The following is a 20,999-nucleotide window of genomic DNA, read 5'->3' on the forward strand; positions in this document are numbered from 1 at the left end:
TGTAATTCTATCAATCTCTTTGAACAAAACACATCTGTTTCTTTTCCTTCATCTCGTTCATCTTCATTCAGCTTATTAAAGATAGCTTCAGAGAACCTTATCTCACTTTTCTCATCCTATGCTCTTAATCCCCTCCTTCTTTTGTCTCATCTTATGTGCCTGTGATCTCATTACCACACACACAATCAGGAAACATCCCAGAATGGTCCATTTACAATTTTTCTGTAGCTTGATTTTCTATCGGCTTTTCAACTACAATTGGCATTACTATTATCTGTGACCCAGCTGTATCATTCCCTGGAATAAATTGAATCCTTGCAATGGGCAATGTTTCCACCATTCCGAAGACCACTTTTCCTGTTAAGTTTACTTTCACCAGAGGAATTTTAAAAAATCTCCCCATGAATACTGCTAATCAAAACCTCTTCATTCAATATCCTTTCTGAACAACAAAAATCTTCATCCCACAAAATTAAGAATTAACTTGCTCCTGTATCTCTTAACTTTTTAATAGCTATCCCCATTCCATTCTGTAAACATGAAGAGATTTTTCCTTCACATACAAAATCCTTAAACAGATCAGCCGCCTTATTGTTCACTCTTCCCCTGTACAAGCTGTGCACACAGTTTCACCCCTATTGTTTGTTCTTCTTTGTGTATGAACCCTGCCAGTACCTGTTGGTCTCCAGTTTCTGATTTAATATTTAATTTCTTAAGACTTATAACTCCAACCAGCTTGCCAAATAAACCCCACCATATTGATATTGTATGGCCCAGTTTATTACAATTAAAGCATTTAACTTTCCTCATATTCCACATTCCCTCAGCACCATCTTTTTAAATTTGAGATTAAGTCTCCTTGGAATTTTCAACCAGTCCTCCTTCTTGACTTTTCCCACATCTTCCCATTTTCTACCTTTCTCAGATTTAAAAGTGTGTCAGTAAAAGGACTTTGACTTATGAACCAATTCAGTCATCAACAAGTTCCATGGCTTGCCTTGCAGTTTTAACTCTTTGTTCCTCTGCATGAGTTCTTGTCACTGCAGTTAATGTTCTTCTCTAAGAGTCTCATAAGTCCCTTCTATTTTTAATGCTCTTACCCACCTATCAAAATAACTTTGTTTAACTCTTGCAAATTCAACATAAGTCTGTCCAGACAGTTTTCATACAGTTCAAACTTTTGTCTGTAAGCCTCAGTACCAACTCATAAGCACTCAATATAGCTTCCTCCACTGTAGCATACTCCCCAGAACTTTCCTCTAACAAAGATGGATAGACTTCACTAGCCCTATCTACATGTTTACTCTGTAAGAGCAATGCCCAAATATCTTGCAACCATTTCATTTTCTCTATTTTCTCTTTGGAGTTTGAAAATGCCTCCACATCCTTTTCGTCAAGTTTTGGAAGTGTCTGTACAAATCTAAACATCAACCCAATAGGTTCATGTCTAGAACTACTTCCATTCTCGACCTCCTCTAGTTTCTCTGCTTTACCCTTCAGCATTTTATGCTGAAAGTCTCTCTCTTTCCTCTTTTCTCTTTTTGCCATTGCTAACTTTACCATTTCCAATTCGCTCTGTATAGTCCACGCTTTCTCTCTTTCCCTTTCTTTTTGCTTCTCCTGCATCTCTAGTTCAATTTTTTTCATTTCTATTGTTGCCTTTCTTTTCCTGTGGTTCTGTTCCAACTATGGCAATCAGTCAGTTTGCCCTCCTTTCTTTTGATATCGATGTTCTAATGTTCGGACTCGCCAGGTAGCAAATGATACCACCGCAAGGTTCAACCGGCTATCGATCAAAGAGCCAAACACCCCAGTCAGTTCAAGATCAAGGGTACTTTATTTACACACACAATTAGTCATGCAACATAGACACTACTACTTAACTACACCTATCGACTAAGACAACCTGTACTTAACTTCAGGCACCCGGCATAGGTCAGAGGAACAGTGGCCGCTGTCCGAGTCTGGATCTATCGAGTCTGGAGAAGTAACTGCTGCTCAGCTAGGCTCATTCATCTGGTAGCGACATTGAACTTGGACTTGCTTCTGGCGGTGCTGCGATTGGAGATGGACGTTGCAGGGGCGCCAGGTCCAAAAGAGGACGAACATATGGCGGACTCTCTTCTTATACTTGGGGGTTTTTGAGCTCTTTTGGGCAGTCTTTCAGTTTGGATCCCACTAATTGGGTGATCCCTGATCACTCTGTTCGATTCCTAACCAATAAGTGGGCGGGGATCTGGATGGCTGGGCATGTCCCAAGCGGTCACTGACCCCGTTGTTTACGCTTCCCCTGAGCAGGGAGTGGCGCTGAAATGTCTGGGACTGTATCGGTCGCTCGAGTACCAGTCCTTTGTCTTGGTGAAGATGGGCCATTAAATGCTAATCGGCCCATCAAAGTGCTAATTGGTCGGAGTTTCAATACCGTCTGGACTCCTTGCTTGCAAATATACATTTCAGGCTCTGAGCCTGCCTGAGTCTTGCTGTGTCCATTTTACCCGCTAGGCTTTGCGAGTTTCTCTGTCCCTGGTTGTAAGTGGCCATCCCAGATGGCTACACTCCGTCCTCTTGATCCTCAACGCGAAGCGTGAAGGATCACAATACTGGGTCTTCTCCTGTTCTCTGAAATGCAGGGTACCCTCAATCAAGGACAGGTTCTACCCTACTCTGTCCTGTGGGTCAAAACATTTATCTAAATTTCCCTAATACAACACATCTCTAAAAATTCCAAAGGGGGCATTTAACATTCAAACCTGTATTCCATTCTCATAAATAATTTAAAAAGGGACCTCTAACTGTCTCTAACTAGACTACACTCATGCTGCTATTAACAATCAAAGAACTTATCTTACAATACAAAAATCAATAGCAGCATCACATTTCTTCTGATCACTAACATTCAGACAGAGAAATAGGCTTTATTAACGTAACAACAACCGCGGAATTTATTAAAGAGAAAAGTTCAGAAAGAGTGTGGAGTTTGCTGGAGTCCGAGGAAAGGGGCTCTAAAGGTGTATACTGAAGGGCCGGAGGCTCTCCTTCTCCATTTCCGCAATCTGATTGGCTGGATGACACTGCACAATATGGCTATCACTAGCAAGGCTTCCACTGCGTAGGACAGGGAATACCATTTAATGAGATTCTCACACCATGTGGGGCTATCAGTGGCTGTGTCTTTGTGTGGTGTAGTGTCCGGGCTAGGGGTATTGTGTTGGGTAGTCGTGTTCGGGACCTGTGTGGTGAGGGAGGTAGAGATAGGCAACTGTAAAGTTCCAGCGACGATCATGATGTCCGTCTTCATTTTGTTCGTGTTTTTCTCTGTCTGTAAGTATCTTCGTATCTTCCTAGGGGAACAAACATAATATCTGTTATTATCTTGTTGCTTCTCATCTCGTTTGTGTGTCTGTTTCTCCTTATCGTCAATTTCCCTTTAGAACTGTCACCATATGTGATTCCATCATTTTTTTTTAAGCAACCATTTGCGGAGACAAGACATCCGAAAAAAATTCTGTCACAGTGCGAGCACTCTCGCAGCCTGTGTTTGATGAGCTGAGTGGGTGGACAATTTCTCCGTCCTCTGCAAACTTGTTTTTCCAACCAAGTGATTCTGACATGTAAATAGTAGGTCGGGGGGTGGGGGGTGGGGGGGGGGGGAATAGCAACCGAGGGGTCGCCAGAAAGGGGCAACGGTTGTGCAAAATGCATTCTTTAAACCACAGGAACGAAAAAGAACAGCAAAATAGTTTCGAAAACAATTCTCCAAATGGGGTGCGTATGATCCGCGGCAGGGCAAGAATAGGTGGGATCCCCGGGTAGGGCGGTGATCAGTGCCGTTGCTCCGCTACCCGAGCTTGGCTGACCAAATGTATAGGGGGTCCTCAGGCAGGGCGGGGATCAGTGCCGTTACTCCACTGCCTGAGTGACCTTCCAAGAGCGGTACGAATTTGGAAGTTTATGGGCTCCAACAAACTTGTTTACTGAACTGCCATGTGGCATCAGAAGAGTAGGTATGACTGTCAAGAAATTATCTGTGAGGCTGACACACAAAATCGTACAAGAGAGAATGTACAACATTTAAAAACAAACTGAAGATAAAAGCGGGCAGGTTCCATCAGAGTGTAGGACACCGTAAATCTCAATCGGTTCCTTTCTCTCATCATCTGAACTACCTCAAGGTTCCATTCCGAAAAGGGTCTCAAAGGGGTTACCATGGTGGGAGTCAGACTCGGAGTCATCACCATCTCCCGCGTGCCAAACTCATGCATGGAATTTTCGTGCCAATGCGGCATGTGCCGATGTGGGGTCCATTCCATCATTCCGTGTCAGGCGACAGGAATTATCGCGGTGCCAATGTTTCATGTTCCGTAGGGCGGTCTGGGCAAGGGGGGTGTCGCTATCGTTGGGTGGTGGGCGGTCTGGGCAAATATGTCATCTCAAAGGGGCTGAATATATCATGGTCGATGTCTTTGGGGCTGTAGTGACTGGGGCCTGGTCTGTGTGTCCATTGTTCAGGTCTCTCAGGGGCTTCAGTTGTGCTGTCGCTGTCGCTAGCAGCCGAATCAAGTGTTAGGGTGAAATTTGATCCTGGGGGCGGGTCAAGGTCATGTCTGTGGATGTGCTGCTGAGGGAGGAGGGGGGATTGGGTTGTCAGTGGGCGGGTCCTCGTTGTCTGCCATCGCCAATGAGAGGTGGTGCGCGTGGCTGCACTGCGTTCCATAAATCTTAAGCTGATTTACATGGAACCATCCTGATTTTCCGTTCTGTAACGTGATTTTATAAACTGAGGGGCTTACTTTGTCCGAGATTGAATAGGGTCCTGCAAATTTAGGGGAGAGGAATGAGCTGGGGTTGTAGAAGGTGATCATCACTTGCTGTCCGACTGTATACTCTGCCGGGTGCCCTGTCGTGTCAAAGCAGGCCTTACTCTGCATTTGTTTAGCGCCGAGTCGAACAGCTGCAGCGAGCTGTGCTGCTTTAATATTTTCTAACGTGCTGGACTGCTTTCTCATGGGTCAGGGCGGTGACTGCGGGGCTGGCCAAATCAAATCCAAATAAACACTCGGTACCCTTCATGGGTCGTCCGGTCATGAGGGTATGGGGGGTATATCCTGTTGAGCTCGACACTGTGTTCCTAATAAACATCAGTGCGAATGGGAGCCCTGTGTCCCAGGTCGTGTTGTGCTGCTGCACCATTTTTCTAAGTGTGGTCTTTAGCGTCCGATTCATGCGTTCCACAATGCCGCAGGACTGCGGGTGATAGGCAATGTGGAACTTTTACTTTATACCAAAAATTGTCATGACATTTTTCATGACCCGGCCTGTGAAGTGCGAACCTTGGTCCAACTCAATACTATGGGGGAGTCCCCATCTGGTAAAAATTTGCTCGGTTAGGATGTTTGCTGTGGCCTTGGCTCGAGGGGAAAGCTTCGACCCATTTCGTAAATGTGTCGATTACCACCAACACATATTTGTATCCATTTCTGCAGGGGGGGAGGGGACCAATATAATCTAACTGAAGGTTTGTCCACGGGCCATTTACAGGGCGGGTGTGTCGTAGCTGGGTTTTCTTCGCATACCTATCCAGGTTGTTCCGTGCACAAATCAAGCAATTTTCAACGTAATGGGATACGTTTCAAATCAGGCCACCAGCAGAGAGGTCTGAGGTGGGCACGGGTGGATTCAATCCCTTGGTGTCCATGTCCGTCATGGAATTTACAAATGATTTCATTCCTGTCCTGGGTGGGGACTACATAAATGCCATCTTTTAAAACGATTCCCTCATGGATCGTTAAAGAATTTCTAAACTTTTCGTAGGGAGCTGGCAAGTTTCCTTTTAAAATTTCCTTCAATGTCTCGTCTTCCTTCTGTGCCTGGGCTAAGTCTATATACATGCCTGACTATATACAAAAGGTGTCTAAATGAACGTATATACGTAGGAAGGTGTCGATAGTGCAGATACATGGCAAACAAAACAATATTTACAGAGCTTAAATCGATGAAGTCACAAAATGTACAAAAGTTCAGTTTACAGGCTCAGTCTTTGTGGTGGGCGGCAAATTCTTGTTGATCGCCACAGAGGTGGATCAGGAGACACCTGCACGTGGATAGGCGGGATCGCTGCCATCGCGGTGGTCGCATGGGCCGGCAGGATTGCTGGTAGATCGGTGGCCTCGTGGCAGGGTACATCCGGAGGAAGCATCGTAGGCGGTGGGGCACTTCGGTCAGGTAGCGGGCGTGGAACTCTTCGCAATGCCCGTCTGTTGCGCCGTAGCTGGGAGCCATCAGCCATGCGGAAAAGGAACAATCTTGGGGCCACATGTTTGATCATAACAGCTGTGGCTGACCAACTGCCCTCAGGCAACTGGACACGAACATGATCAGTTGGGGCCAGCTCGGGTAGATCCGTGGCTTGAGCATCATATGTGGCCTTCTGTTGGGCCTGTGACTGCTGCATTTTCTGTAAGACCATGAGGTGGTCAAGGTCTGGAACATGGATGGCTGGAACTGTGTGATGTGTTGGGTGTTCTGGATCACATACAGGTCACCAACACTTGAAGTAGTGCAACACTATTTTATTAAAAGGTTAACTATTTAAACATACTTGAAATGTGGGTAAATACGATACTAGCTTTAACTAAAGACATTTCTCTTGTCCTGACCAGTTGATGCACTCAGCACATGGTGAATGTCTGTGTTACAGGCTGTGAGCTCTGTGCTCCTAGCTAGCTGCTACTCAAATGAGCGGGAACTCTGATGTCCCCTGTCTTTATAGTGTGTGTGCTCTCACTGGTGATTGGCTGTGGTGTTGTGTATGTTGATTGGTCCCACTGTGTGTCCATCAGTGTGTGTCTGCACCATGATATACTGGTGTATGTTATGACACTGTGGTCCTCAGAGTGCGATTCATGAGCATCTGCGCTGGAGACAACCCATGGACTGTGGTGTTGCCCTGTATGCCAGCATCGCCAGGTTCAAGTCGGAGCCTGAGTCTGCAGCTTTGCACAGCAACCGCTTTACAATATGGACCTCTTTCTCAGCCTTCCCATTCGACTGCGGGTAGTGGGGACTGGAGGTTACGTGACGGAAGTTGTAGGACTGTGCAAAATCAGACCATTCCTGGCTGTAAAAGCAAGTTGTCGCTCATTACCGTGAGCGGAATCCCATGCCTGGCGAACGTTTCTTTGCATGCTTTGATTACCGCCTTCGACGTGAGGTCGGACAGTTTCACCACTTCTGGGTAACTGGAGAAGTAGTCGACCAGGAGTACGTAGTCACGCCCCTTGGCGTGGAAAAGGTCTACACCTACTTTGGACCACGGAGAGGTCACGATCTCGTGCTGTTGCAGCATTTCCTTGGGTTGAGCTGGTTGGAACTTCTGACAGGTAGGGCAGTTGAGGCTGATGCCCGGCCAATAGACCGCCTCCCGAGCTCTGCGTCAGCATTTTTTGACCCCAAGGTGACCCTCATCGATTTGGCCCAGCACCATAGCCCGCATGCTCTGAAGAATTACGATCCTGTCGAGTTTCAGAAGGATTCCCTCCACCACCGTCAGGTCGTCTTTTACGTTATAGAACTAGGGACATTGTCCCTTCTGCCAGCCATTGGTAAGGTGCTGCATCACACGCTGCAGCAGAGGATCCTTGGCCGTCTCCTCCCGAATTTGGACCACCCGTTCATCAGAGGCCGGAAGGTTGGTGGCACACAATTGCACTTGCGCTTCTATGTGGCAGATGAAGTCACTTTGTTCACATGGTGTGGGAATGGACCTGGAGAGGGCATCTGCAACGATCAGCTCTTTGCCTGGCATGTAGACAAGTTCGAAGTCGTAGCAGCGTAACTTAAGAAAAATTCGCTGTAACCGAGGTGTCATGTCATTTAAATCCTTCTGGATTATATGGACGAGAGGCCTGTGGTCCGTTTCTACCGTGAAGTTTGGCAGGCCGTAAATGTAGTCGTGAAACTTGACTATCCCTGTCAGGAGGCCCAGACACTCCTTTTCAATCCGAGTGTACTGTTGCTCAGTGGGCGTCATGGCCCTGGAGGCATACGCCACTGGAGCCTAGGACGAGGAGTCAACTCGCTGAAGGAGCACCGCCTCAATGTTGTCCTGGCTTGCATCAGTCGATATGTTGGTTTCCTTGGTTGGGTCGAAGATCGCCAGAACCGCTGTGGTGAGCTTTGCATTCAGCTCACGCCATTTCTCTTCATGCATGGGCAGCCACTGGAATTCCGTCGACCTCTTGACGAGATGGCGGAGGGCCGTGGTGTGGGATGCCATATTGGGAATGAATTTCCCGGGGAAGTTGACTATACCGAGGAAGCGGAGGACCGCCTTCTTGGCTTCCGGGGTATTCATGGCGTTGATCGCCGAGACCTTGTCGGCATCTGGCCGCACGCCCTGCTGCGAGATGTGGTCACCCAGGAACGTAATATCCGATTGACCAAATGAGCACTTGGCTCTGTTGAGCTGGAGACCATGTTCATGAATTCTCTGGAAGATCTGCTTGAGGTGGGCGATGTGTTCCTGGGGCGTTGTGGACCAGATAATTACGTCGTCAACGTATACTTGCACCCCCTCGATGCCGTCCATCATCTGCTCCATGATGCAGTGAAATACTTCGGAGGCAGATATGATCCCAAAAGGCATCCGATTGTAGCAGTCGCGACCGAACGGGGTGTTGAATGTGCACAGCTTGCGACTGGACGCGTCCAGCTGTATTTGCCAAAAATCCTTGGAGGCGTCCAGCTTAGTAAAGATTTTGGCATGAGCCATCTCACTGGTCAGCTCTTCACGTTTTGGTATTGGGTAGTGCTCCCGCATGATATTGCGGTTTAGATCCTTAGGGTCAATGCAAACGCGAAGCTCCCCTGACGGCTTCTTTACGCAGACCATAGAGCTGACCCAGTCTGTTGGTTCTGTGACGTTCGATATGATGCCCTGGTCTTGGAGGTCCTGTAATTGCTTCTTCAGACGATCTTTAAGGGGTGCCGGCACCCAGCGTGGTGCATGAATTACAGGGGTGGCGTTCGGCTTGAGCAGGATTTTATATCGGTATGGGAGCGTACCCATTCCATCAAATACACTGTGGTACTGCGTGATAATGTAATCTATGTCGGCTTGCAGGTTTCCATCAGGTGAGGCCGTCGCCGGTGATGATGACAAGGTGTGGACTCGCAGAACCAGGTTCAGGAGCTTGCAGGCTCGAGCACCGAGCAGGGACGCTCTGTCAGGCCCGACGATTTCAAACCTCAGTGTTGCCTTGATCGCCTTGTTGGATGCCCCTAGTTGACAGGAGTCACTGGCAGCCGTGGCATTGCCATTGTAGTCACGGAGCTGGCAGGCCGGTGGAAGAATGCTTGGTCTGGCGCGGATGGTGTCGAGGTCGGATTTTGAGATGAGGTTCACTGATGCGCCGGTGTCCAGTTTAAATCGGATGCGTGCCTTGTTAACTGTGAGGACAGCACACCACTCGCCGTCGGGATCCACACTGAGGATCGAGAGGCGTTTGGCCGTTGTGGTGGAAGGCAGCGCATGTGTAGTTATGATGCCCACCCGGTATGGGGACTTGAGGCACTCAGCATCAGGGTCGGTTGGGCTGTCGAGATCGGAATCTGGCATGCCTTGTTGTATTGAGCGGACACTTCTGCGCCGCAGCTGGGGTCGCTGGCTGCTGAGCGGTGGAGCAGATCTGCAAAGGGCTGCTTAGTGGCGAAGCTTGCCACACTATAGACACCGGCGTCCTTTTGCCAGACATTGCCGCTTTAAATGGGCAGAGCCACAATTCGGACACGTCATGACGCCGATGTCAGCGCGTTCCGTGCGCCATCGCGCATGCGCAGTGCGGTCGGTCGACGTACGCACCTGCGCAGTCGGGTCGTCGGCCTCATCGCCCACTTGGTCGTGACGTGCATGCGCAAGGACCCGGGAAAAGCACGCGAAACGGCCACTCTCCTCGATGCTCAGACCCTGCATTTGTGCAATGGCCTACACCTGTTCTGCCTCGTGGGAGGCCAGCTTTGCAGTTTCTGCCGCCCTGATGTGGGAGTAACGATTCTTAACATGCTCATGGACAACGCACGTCTCAATAGCGACAGAGAAGGTCAACTGTTTGACTTTCAGGAGCTGGTGCCGCAGGGAGTCGGAGTGGACCCCGAAAACAATCTGATCCCAGATCATGGAATCAGCCGCTGAGTTATAGTTACATGACTGCGCTAGGATGCGGAGATGGGTCACGAAGGACTGAAAAGGGTCATCCTTACCCTGAAGCCTCTGCTGGAAAATTTACCGTTCAAAGCTCTCATTCACCTCAATGCCGCAGTGGCTGTCAAACTTCAGCAGGACTGTTTTGAATTTCATTTTGTCTTCGCCATCAGCGAGCGTAAGGGGATTGTAGATGTGGATGGCATGGTCCCCCGTGGTGGAGAGAAATAGCGCGATCTTCCTGGCATCCGATGCTGCTTCGAGGTCAGAGGCCTCGATGTACAAGAGGAACTTTTGCTTGATATCTTCCAATTAGCGCCGAGTTTGCCGGAGATGCGGAGCTGCGGAGGAGGTTGGATGTTTTCCATTTCACCAGATGGCTGCTTGCTGGTCAATGCTGATTCACTCAAGGTAGGTCCGTCAAGATCAGTATCACTCTGGTACCATGATGTGTTAGGCAGGTAGGTTCGATGTGGACTGCACTCGATGCAGGGAAGCTAGAAACAGACGTCTAACACTGGAGAAGATTCAACACTGTTTTATTCAACGATAGAACTGATATACATATTCAGCTGTGGGTCGACACTATACTGAACTGACTGGAGACCTTGTAGTAGCCTGACCAGACTTACTGGCTACCGCATGGTGTTTGCACTGTGCTAGCTCGTGGACTCTGACTGTCTCAGTGGCTGGGTCCCGAGAGAGCGGGAAACCTAGTGCCCTCTGGCTTTATAGTGGTAGTGTCCTGTCTGGTGATTGGCTGCACTGTGTTGTGTGCTTACTGGTCATTCTGTGTGTCAATCACTGCCTGTCTCATTATATACATGAGTGGATATTATGACACCAACCAGTCCTAAAATGACCGGAGTGCTGTAATGTTTTGGGGCAAGGGCAATTTTACAATCAAGTATATGCGTTTGTGTTCTATTTCACGCTTACCATGCGTGATGACCGTACCTAAATATGCAACTTTTTCCTGGAGGATTTTGGCTTTCTTGGGGTTAATTTTGCATTCAATTGTTGTGAGTAGTCCTAATAATTCCAAAAGAAGCGAAATGTGCTCTTCCTTGGTGTCAGTCTGTAGGAGCAAGTCATCCACATACTGAACAAGGCATTCAGGGCAGGAAAATTTAGATAAGCCATTTGCCAATTGTTTGTGAAAAATGGAGGGGGAGTTGTGGAAGCCTTGTGGAAGGCACGTCCACGTGTACTGCTGTCCCTGGAAAATGAATGCAAATTCATACTGGCATGCTTTGTCCAGTGGTATGGACCAAAAGCCATTGCTAATGTCCAATACCGTGAAATATTTTGACTGGAGTCCTTGTTTTAACATAGTCTCGGGACTCGTGGCAATGGTGGGGGCTGCTAGGAGAGTCACTTTGTTCAATTCCCTGTAGTCGATGGTCAGTCGCCATGAACCATCTGGTTTTCTTACTGGCCAAATCGGGGCATTGTTGTTCGTTGATGCTACGGGTCGAATTACTCCTTGGTTTAATAAACTTTGGATTACCTCAGCTATCTCTCCCTCGGCTTGCTGGGGGAAGCCATACTGTTTCTGGGGCTTAGGATTGGGACCTGTAATGTTAACCACTCCTGGGATTTTGCCACGGTCGTGCTTGCGCTGGGCAAACGATGCTTTATGTCTTTTCGAGACCTCTCTTACCGTCTTGTCTGTGGTAATGGTTTGTGGATCAAACCAGTACTCTCCTATTGAGCTGATTCTGTGTGCATAATCTCCTACTGTGAGCGTGGCGGGGGCTCATGCTGTCCTAGCCATTTTCCATATACATTTATTAACTGGGTCGAACGAAAGGTTGTGTGCACTCATGAAATCTATGCCTAGGATGTGTTTTGCTACCTGGCGTAAATCTACTAAAACGACCCAGTGTTTTGTTTGAACATTGCCAAGCTGTACGTCCACAGGGGCTGTGATGTGTCCCTGCTGGAGGTGACCTGTAAAGCCACTAAGGGTAATGGTGTCCGTAGTGGGCTATATTTCTCTCTGGTACATGGTGGAGGAGTTTAACGTGGTATGGGACCCTCCTGTGTCCCAAAGGAACTCTACGGGGTGTCGCCAGACTGTGCCTGCAACTACCGGTTTTCCGGACTCATCCCAGAGGGTATCGCAAACCCAAGTTGGGGAGCCCGAACACCGTCAATTGGTGCCATTCATGGCCAAATTATCTGCTCAAGCGCTAACACTGTGGATGGGTCTGGCATTGTTTCTAGGTGAGGCATTTGTGTGCTGATTCCTTTGCTGCTTCGGGGGGGCTTGACATTCTCGTGCGTAATGTCCTTTCTGTCCGCTTTAGGGTGCTGTGCTGTACCTCTGCCTTGATTGGCCCATGCGGGGTCATGGTGTGTCCTTACTGGATTCATTGTGGCATCTACTCTCTCCTGCTCTGTCTTTCTCTGTATAGACTGTTCCCAAGCTCTCGATAAGCGTTTTAGAACCCACACTTCATTGTGTGCCCGGTCTGAGGGGTCGTAACTGACAAATGCCTTCTGTCCTGCCTCTGTGGCATGGGATACTAGGGTAAGGGTCCATTTGGCTGTATCGTCTGCTGATAAATAGGCGTGGGATAATTCAACAAATACAGCAGTAAAGTGGATCCAAAGGCGTCCAGCAAACGCTGTTGGATGCTCTCCCTTTTTCTGTCTGCACCGGTTGAGTCCTTCTACCGGATCTCCTCTATTGTAACCAATGGCGCCTAAAATGGCCGTTTTCATCTCTAGGAGGCTACCTCCTCCTACATTTTGTGGGTCAGGAAGGGCTGAACTAACTGACGGGTCAAGGCTCATCACTATGAGCTTTACCTCTTCCTGCTCGTCTAAACCGTACATGAGGGTCTGTTGCTTCTCTAGTTTGAAAAAGTGGTGTGGGCCTGATGTTGGGTGGAAAGTCTCAATCTTATAGCGGGCATCTCTTAACTGGGTGATGGTTAATGGAGTTGTATACACAAAATCGGGTTGGTCTTCCGTGGTGACCCTGATGGGTTCATTGGGTTGGGTGCTGCATGTGCAGTCGGTGGTGCGGGTGATTTTCTTTTCGGGGCCTGGAGGGCTCTATTCTGATTTTCGGTCTCACTCACGTACCGTAGGGCCGTTTCACTGAGTTCCACCAATCGGGGCCGTCTTCCTGACCTAACTGTGGGCCAAAGGTGTCTCTGAACCCGTTCTGAACAGATAGCAGGGATTGCAATTTTGCAATTTGCTGCCTGCACTTGGCATGATCCACAGAACTCTGCCTCTGTTCCGTGGTGAAACTGTGGAGTGCTCGGAGGGCTGCCTTCAAATCATTGCATTGTTTTCTCAATTGTTCTACCTGGTTTTCTGTTTCTTCTCTTACCATTACAGCACGTTGCGTGTCCTGGTAGGCCTTATCATACTGAATCTGGAAGCTGCTGAGGTGGGCGAGACAATATTGATGTGCCCTCTTGACATCATCCATCTCCTTGTCCTTCGCCGCTAGCTGCTCCCGGAGCTGCACATTTAATCTCTCGCTTTCACTAATATCTCCCTCTCTACTTCTCTCCTTCTCCTCAAGCTGTTGTGGGTTCTCTCGGAGTGACATGGTCACTTCTGGGTCGAGTCCCACCAGCGTCGCCAATAACTGTTGCCTTTCTTTTCCTGCGGCTCTGTTCCAACTATGGCAATCAGTGAGTTTGCCCTCCTTTCTTTTGATATCGATGTTCTAATGCTCAGAGTCGCAAGATATCAAATGATACCACCACGAAGTTCAACCGGCTATCGATCAAAGAGCCAAACACCAGTTAGTCAGTTCAAGGTCAAAGGTACTTTATTTACACACAATTTGTCATGCAACATAAACACTACTAGTTAACTACACCTATCGACTATGACAACCTATACTTAACTTCAGGCACCCGGCTTAGGTCAGAGGAACAGTGGCCGCTGTTCGATTCTGGATCTATCGAGTCTGGAGAAGTAACTGCTGCTGAGCAAGGCTTACCCGTCTGGTAGTGAGCGTTGAACTTGGACTTGCTTCTGGTGTTGCTGCGATTGGAGATGGACGTTGCCGGGGCGCCAGGTCCAAAAGAGGACGAACATATGGCGAACTCTTCTTCTTATACTTGGGGGTTTTTGAGCTCTTTTGGGCAGTCTTTCAGTTTGGATCCCACTAATTGGGTGATCCAATAAGATGCGACGTGGCAGTATTGGAGAAGAAGCATGGTCAGGTGCTGAGAAGGTGGCCATCTTGGATGGGCCCGGTACTGGGTGAAATCAGAGGGGGTAAAGCCGAAAGGGAAGGATTTTCAGATGGTAGAGAGGAATGGAGGCACAAGCCTCCGGTAAGACTTATGTGAAAGGGCTCAATGGATCGGTGAAAAGATCTTGGTTTTTTTGCGCACCCCAGGGGTTTAAAGGCAGAGGTGGTCTCTGCAGGAGGCGCACCACCACGTGAAGGTACTTCAAGAACCAGGGGGAAGGGAGTATTCCTTTTTCTCACATGTTTACAGGATGTATTCAAGAATTTACTTTTTTGTGGTGAGCCGGGAGGTGTTGTTAGGGATGGAGGGGACAGAATACGCGTGGATAGTAATTTTGGACCATGTACCCCACTGGCTGGAGATTCAGCTTAGATCGGGACGGGAGCAGAGACCAAGGTGGAGGCTCGATTCGGGGTTGTTGGCAGACAGCGGGTTTTGTGATAAGGTGCGGTCGGTGATTCAAGACTATGTAGAGTTGAACCAGAACGGGGAGGTGTCGGCGGCCACAATTTGGGAGACACTGAAGACGGTGGTCCAAGAGGAGATTATCTTGTTCAAGGCACTTAAGGATAGGGAAAGGAGGGAGCATTCAAGGGCGTCCACCACGGAGGGATTGGCGAGGAGGAAAATGTTGCAGTAGCAATTTCATAGGTTGATGACGGGGAGGGCAGTGGGGCAGATGTGCAGGACAAGGGGGGGTGCAAGGGAATACGGGGAGAAGGCAAGTCGAATGTAAGCACATCAACTACGGAGGCCGGCTGCGTCCAGGGAAATATTGAGAATACGGACAGAGACAGGGGAGATGGTGATGGAGCAGGGGAGGATAACTGAGGCGTTTAGGAAATACTACAACAAGCTTTGCAGGGTGGATCCAGGGAGTGAAGAATGGGACATGGCGTGGTTTTTGGATGGGCTGGAGTTTCCGCAGTTGGAGGAAGAGAAGAGGCAGGCGCTAGAGGAGCCTTTGGGGCTGAGGGAGATTTTGGACAGTATAAGGGATATGAAGTCGGGGAAGGCCCTGGGGCCTGATGATTACCCAGTGGATTTTATTAGGAGTTAACAACGAACCTGGCACCGCATCTCTTGGGGGCACTTAATGAGGCAGTGGAGAAGGGGGAGCTGCCGGAGATGGTAACACAGGTAATGATTACATTGATACCAAAGAAGGGGAAAGACCCGTTAGAATATCGGTTGTACAGGCCCAGATCGCTGTTAAATACAGATGTGAAAGTAATGACTAAGTTGTTGGCTGGAAGGATGGAAGGTTGTGTTCCCGGGTTAGTCGCGGAGGACCAGACAGATTTTGCAAAGGGCAGGCAGCTCTTTAGTAACATAAGGAGGCTGTTAAATGTGGTCATGGCCCCGTTGAGAGGTCGGGTACCGAAGGTAGTGGTGTCCATTGATGCAGAGAAGGCATTTGACCAGTATTTATTTGAGCTCCTAAGAAGATTCGGGTTTGGACCGAAGTTTGTGGTGTGGGTGCGTCATTATGTGTGGTACTGGTGGCGAGTGTACGGACCAACGATATGGACTTACGAAACTTTGAGCTACACAGGGGAACAAGGCAGGGGTGCCCGCTGTTGCCACTGCTGTTTGCGCTAGCTATAGAGCCTCTCGCAATGGCTCTTAGGGGGTCAGCAGTGTAGCAAGGGATTATGAGGGGGAGTGGGGAGCATCGGGTGTCGTTGTATGCGGACAACCTGTTCCTGTATGTGTACCAACAGTTAAGAAGACCCTGTTACAGAGGCAGATGGAGGGTTGGTATTGCCAAACCTGCTGCATTAATATTGGGTAGGTAACGTGGAGAAGGTGAGGCGGTGGTGGGAAGGAGAGGGGGGCAGAATGGGATAGGGTGGAGGAGGAATCTTGTAGCCTGAGGGCTATGGTGACCGCAACGTTGCCATTGGCACCAAGGAAATACAGGGAGAACCCTGTGGTTTAGTCCACAGTGAAGGTCTGGAACCAGCTAAGGAGGCACTTTAGAATAGAGGGGATGTCGGTGTTGACGCCACTGTGCGAAAAACACGTATTCGAGTGGAGAGAATTGGGGCTGGTTAAGGTAAGGGAACAGTACCTGAGAGAGAGGTTTTCCAGTAGAGAGGAAGTGAAGGAGAGGGTAGACGGACCCTTTGGTAGCGAGATATGGGATAACGGAGAAGCCGGAGCTGATGGAGGAGAGGAAGGCCGATGTCGTGGCTTTGGCCTCTCTGGTTGCCTGGCAAGAATCTTACTGGAATGACGGTCGGCAAAGCCACTGGGGGCGGCGGCCTGGCTGAGAGACTTGTACGACTTTCTCCGTCTGGAAAAGATCAAAACGAACTGGGGGGTTCAGCGGAGAGCTTTGAGGCAAGGTGGGAGATGTTCATGGCCATGTTTTGGAGTTGTTGGGTTGAAAAGGGGAAAGAATTTGTACAACTGTATAATTGCGTGCTGGGGGTATGTTCCCCGGACTGTTTATGTTGTGTAACCATTTGCGTAAGTTTCGAATAAAATACATTTTTAAAAAATGTTTCTTGGTCATTTCAACTTGGAAAATATGCCTCTGGCCTAACTTTAGTTTGCGGAGTGATTTGCCCTTTTATTGGACATTGTGCTCCATTTATCCACATCTTTTTAACATCTCACCAGAGTAGATTTTCAATTGAACTGTGCTCTTAGTTAGAGGTACATCACTGAATTTGCTCTCTAATGTATCTTTGCTCATAATGGAGCAATCTGCACCATTTTGATGCACATATTGATAGATTATTGATTTACCAACCCCTTGTAACGAAGCTCATGTCCTGCTACATTCTCAATGTAACCAAATATTTTTGTATGTTAGATATTTGGGATTTTAGTTCTCACAGATGACCAAACTGAAGAATACGGTATTTTGAAACACATCCAATATAAGTAAAAGAATTTAACTTATTCATTCACATCTAGACAGCGGCCTTGGCCATGAATCAAGGCTTTTCTTTTTTCACTTGTACATTTTGTTTTTGAGTTGTCAGCTATTTGAAGCAGCTGCTTTTCTGAGTTTGTCTGTCGGTCTGTATGCAGATTTGAAAACACAATGCAGAAGTATCTGAAATGACCACACTGTATGGAGTTGAAGTAGGGAAACTTGTACGTTCCATGCCACAGCCATTGTGGATTTTGATAATCTGTTCCAACAAGTTTTTGTTATCATTTTTTTGCACCTTTATGTGGTTATCAAGCGAGATATTTAAGCTAGATTGGTGAAATATCCAAAGTTGCAGATTTGAGCTGATCTGAGAACCCAATATTCTAATCTATTAACAGTATTTTCAAAATGTGGTTGAACTGGCTTTGAGGAAGGAATGACTTACAGAGAACAATACAAGACTACTGACAAACAAAATAATCTCCATGTTGGTCCTTATACTTCAGGAAAGTTGTGAATAATTAATTAGCGATCTTGTCATGTCGAATTAATGGGTGTTCCTCATTCAGGCAGATACTTCTTCAATGCATTGTGAACCATTGACCCAGTTTGCTAATGATCCTCGTCACTGAGTTTAGGCTGTTTGCTGTGATGTGGAGCTCTAAAAAAAATGTGGTTTCTTCATTCGGCGAGGAGAAAAAAAAGGCTAAAGAACTAAGCAGGACTATCATCGAAAAGGTTGACTGGAAGCATGAAGTAGGAGGAGGGCAACTTTATGTTGAAAGGCCTCTTCTGTTCCTTTCATGGGGAGTCAATGAAAATCATTGATATTAAAGAAATTAGCCAAAAGTAATTCTTCTAATATCAGTTTGGCAAGGAAGTTCAGAAGAAATTCCTTGCTTTTACAAACAGGAATGGCGAGAATTATATTAATCACTGAAACAACATTGTGATAGCTAATCGCAGATTTCTGATGGGGACAGTGGTTAGAAACTGTGGCCTGAATTTTATGGATGAGGGGTGACTAGCCCATCTCCTCACCCACCCCTCGCCCACCTCTGTGCTGTCCCCCAGAAATGCATGGGGGGATATGTGAATAAATAGATCGGGTCAATTGAGCTTGTTTACAAGCCAATTGACCCCAATATTACGGTGCCCATGTCATAATACAATTGGTGTAGAGAGGCAGGCAGTAGTGAACAGTCTAGTCTTCCAAAATATTTTTTTAAAGGGTGGGAAGGAAGGGGGGTACTATATTTGGGGGGTCCTTTGCACACTGAGGGAACCCCCAGAAGATAGTATGCCACCTGCATCCTATTGCTCTTATTAGCCTTAGTTTTATTAGCTCTAATTCTGTCACCTTTGCTCACGAGTCGCCAGGTATCTTTCTGATACCGCCACGTGGTTCAAGCTCAAGTAATGATTAATAATGCAATACACCGCTTAGTAAAAGTTAAATCAACGCTCATTTATTATATATAGCAATAAATACTTATACAATAATCCTACTTCTAGACTACTACCTACCACTAAAGGCCAATACTTAACTTTGGAAATGGCCCACCAGGTCAGGGAAACGAATGGTCTTTCAAATTGGTTCTGGCCTGCGGGATTCAAAGTCTGGTACAAGTCGATAGTCAGGAGCGCCTATCTGGTAGCGATCGCTGGATTAACACTTACGGTTTTCTTTGTCGAAGGGTCTTGAAGGTTGCGAGCAGGAAGAGAAGGATCGATCTGAACTTAGCCCCTATTTTTATAGTTCCCAGGGGCTTCCCGCCTCTTGGGGCGGACCTCGTACCTGGTTCCAAGTGATTGGACTTGGTCCCAATCACTTGGTTCGATATGCTCCAATAATGGGGCGATTCCTTGATCGGGGGGTGGTGGTCTACCTTCCTTTGTGTCAGCCCCTGCTGGCGCCGACAGGTCTGGATCGGCTTTATGTTGCTAATGTGTAGCAATTGTTCCCGGGGATGGCTGCTTAATATGCAGCTGGCTGGGTTGTTGTGATGTTGATGGCTGCAGGTATCGGTCTGGGCTGACTTCCCCAGAGGCGAATACACTGTTTTACCTGCAGCTGTCCGTTTGAGTCCTGTTGGCTGATTTTCCCATCAGCCTCTTTCGTTTGCCATTTTAGATCGGGATTTGGCCATTCTAATCGGGAATCAGCCATTTTAGGTGGCTCCAATCCCCACCTGCACTGCAAAACCCACACACCCTTATCCCCCTCCCTCAGGTGCCTCATCCCTCCCCACCCAATGCCCCTGCATCATCATGTTGAGCCTGCTTACAGTCCCAACAGTACAGAGCTGCAGGGCCGCCAAGGTTGCAAATGCTGCCAACCAATCTGATTGGCTGGCAGTTCCTGAGGGTGGGGCTTTGTTACAGTGAGAGGTGGAAATCCCATGCTTTCCTGGTTCTTTCCACCTGCAGTGTGTCATTACTGTGAGGCGGACTTTTCTTTCGTCGGTCAGTTTCCGACTGACGTTTTAGTCAGTGGATGCGGGAGGATTAAGCGCCACGCGCAGCCCCCCCTGTAAAATCCAACTCTGGGTGAGCATTGATTGCTTCAGTGGTTCTGCATAATAGGACCATATGAACGGGTAGATTTCTGGATTTAAGGATCACAACCACACTTATGGTGCTAGGGCAGCTGCAGCGAAATTCAAGTATAGGGAGAGCTGGAGGGAAATCTGCAGTCTGGAACCATCCCAGGGTACTAGTGGGTGTTCTGTGGTTACCTGGCCATATCCAGCAAGGTCACGCTGAATGTATCTGAAAACTCACAGATGTAGTATTCCACTAAATCTGTTTTTCAGTTTCTCTTATAATCTGACAATTTTATGCAAATTAAAAGAGTGATGCGATCATCAATTCACTGAGAGACACGTTGAGAAGTAAACTGTGGTTTTAAGCAGCTTAGAACTGAGCCTGCCTGTGACCGGTACAACAATGAATGCGGCCCCACAGGTCAGCTGCCTTTATACTTCCTGTGAGGGGTGGAGCCATGGGCGAGCCCGTACATGCCCTGACATATCCCCCTGTGGGTGAAGCCATACAATGGCCCATAGGTGGAGCCCACAGGGTTAAACACATAACGTAACACGATACAGCTGTAGTATGATATCACAGTGCACTGGTGAATTAACAGTAGTTCCATTCACCACATTCACCCCTGTTTAAAAAATGAAGTCCGGCGGGGGTGACAGGTTTACAGATTCAGTCGGCCTGGTGCCCGGATCGAACGTTGCGATCGCCGAAGCACTGGTGTTGCAGCCGGTCCGGGTGGCTGTGGAGCTGGGCCCGGAGCAGGCACAGGCGTGGACTCCTGGAGCGGCTCTTCCGGAGCTTCATTCCTGTGGACCGGTGCGGCGGGTGGGAGGGAGCGCGAGAACCATATCAAAGAACAAAGAACAAAGAACAAAGAAATGTACAGCACAGGAACAGGCCCTTCGGCCCTCCAAGCCCGTGCCGACCATACTGCCCGACTAAACTACAATCTTCTACACTTCCTGGGTCCGTATCCTTCTATTCCCATCCTATTCATATATTTGTCAAGATGCCCCTTAAATGTCCCTATCGTCCCTGCCTCCACTACCTCCTCCGGTAGTGAGTTCCAGGCACCCACTACCCTCTGCGTAAAAAACTTGCCTCGTACATCTACTCTAAACTTTGCCCCTCT

At 48.1% G+C, this 20,999-nt stretch overlaps 1 protein-coding gene across 2 annotated transcripts in view; it reads left to right on the plus strand.

Annotated features, from left to right (window-relative positions):
* The window catches only part of minpp1b (multiple inositol-polyphosphate phosphatase 1b), a 189,798-nt gene that overhangs the window by 127,827 nt on the left and 40,972 nt on the right, over positions 1–20,999 (plus strand). The window lies entirely within an intron of this gene.

The sequence above is a fragment of the Scyliorhinus torazame genome, chromosome 16, assembly GCF_047496885.1.
Source record: "Scyliorhinus torazame isolate Kashiwa2021f chromosome 16, sScyTor2.1, whole genome shotgun sequence".
In the NCBI taxonomy this organism is placed as follows: Eukaryota; Metazoa; Chordata; class Chondrichthyes; order Carcharhiniformes; family Scyliorhinidae; genus Scyliorhinus; species Scyliorhinus torazame.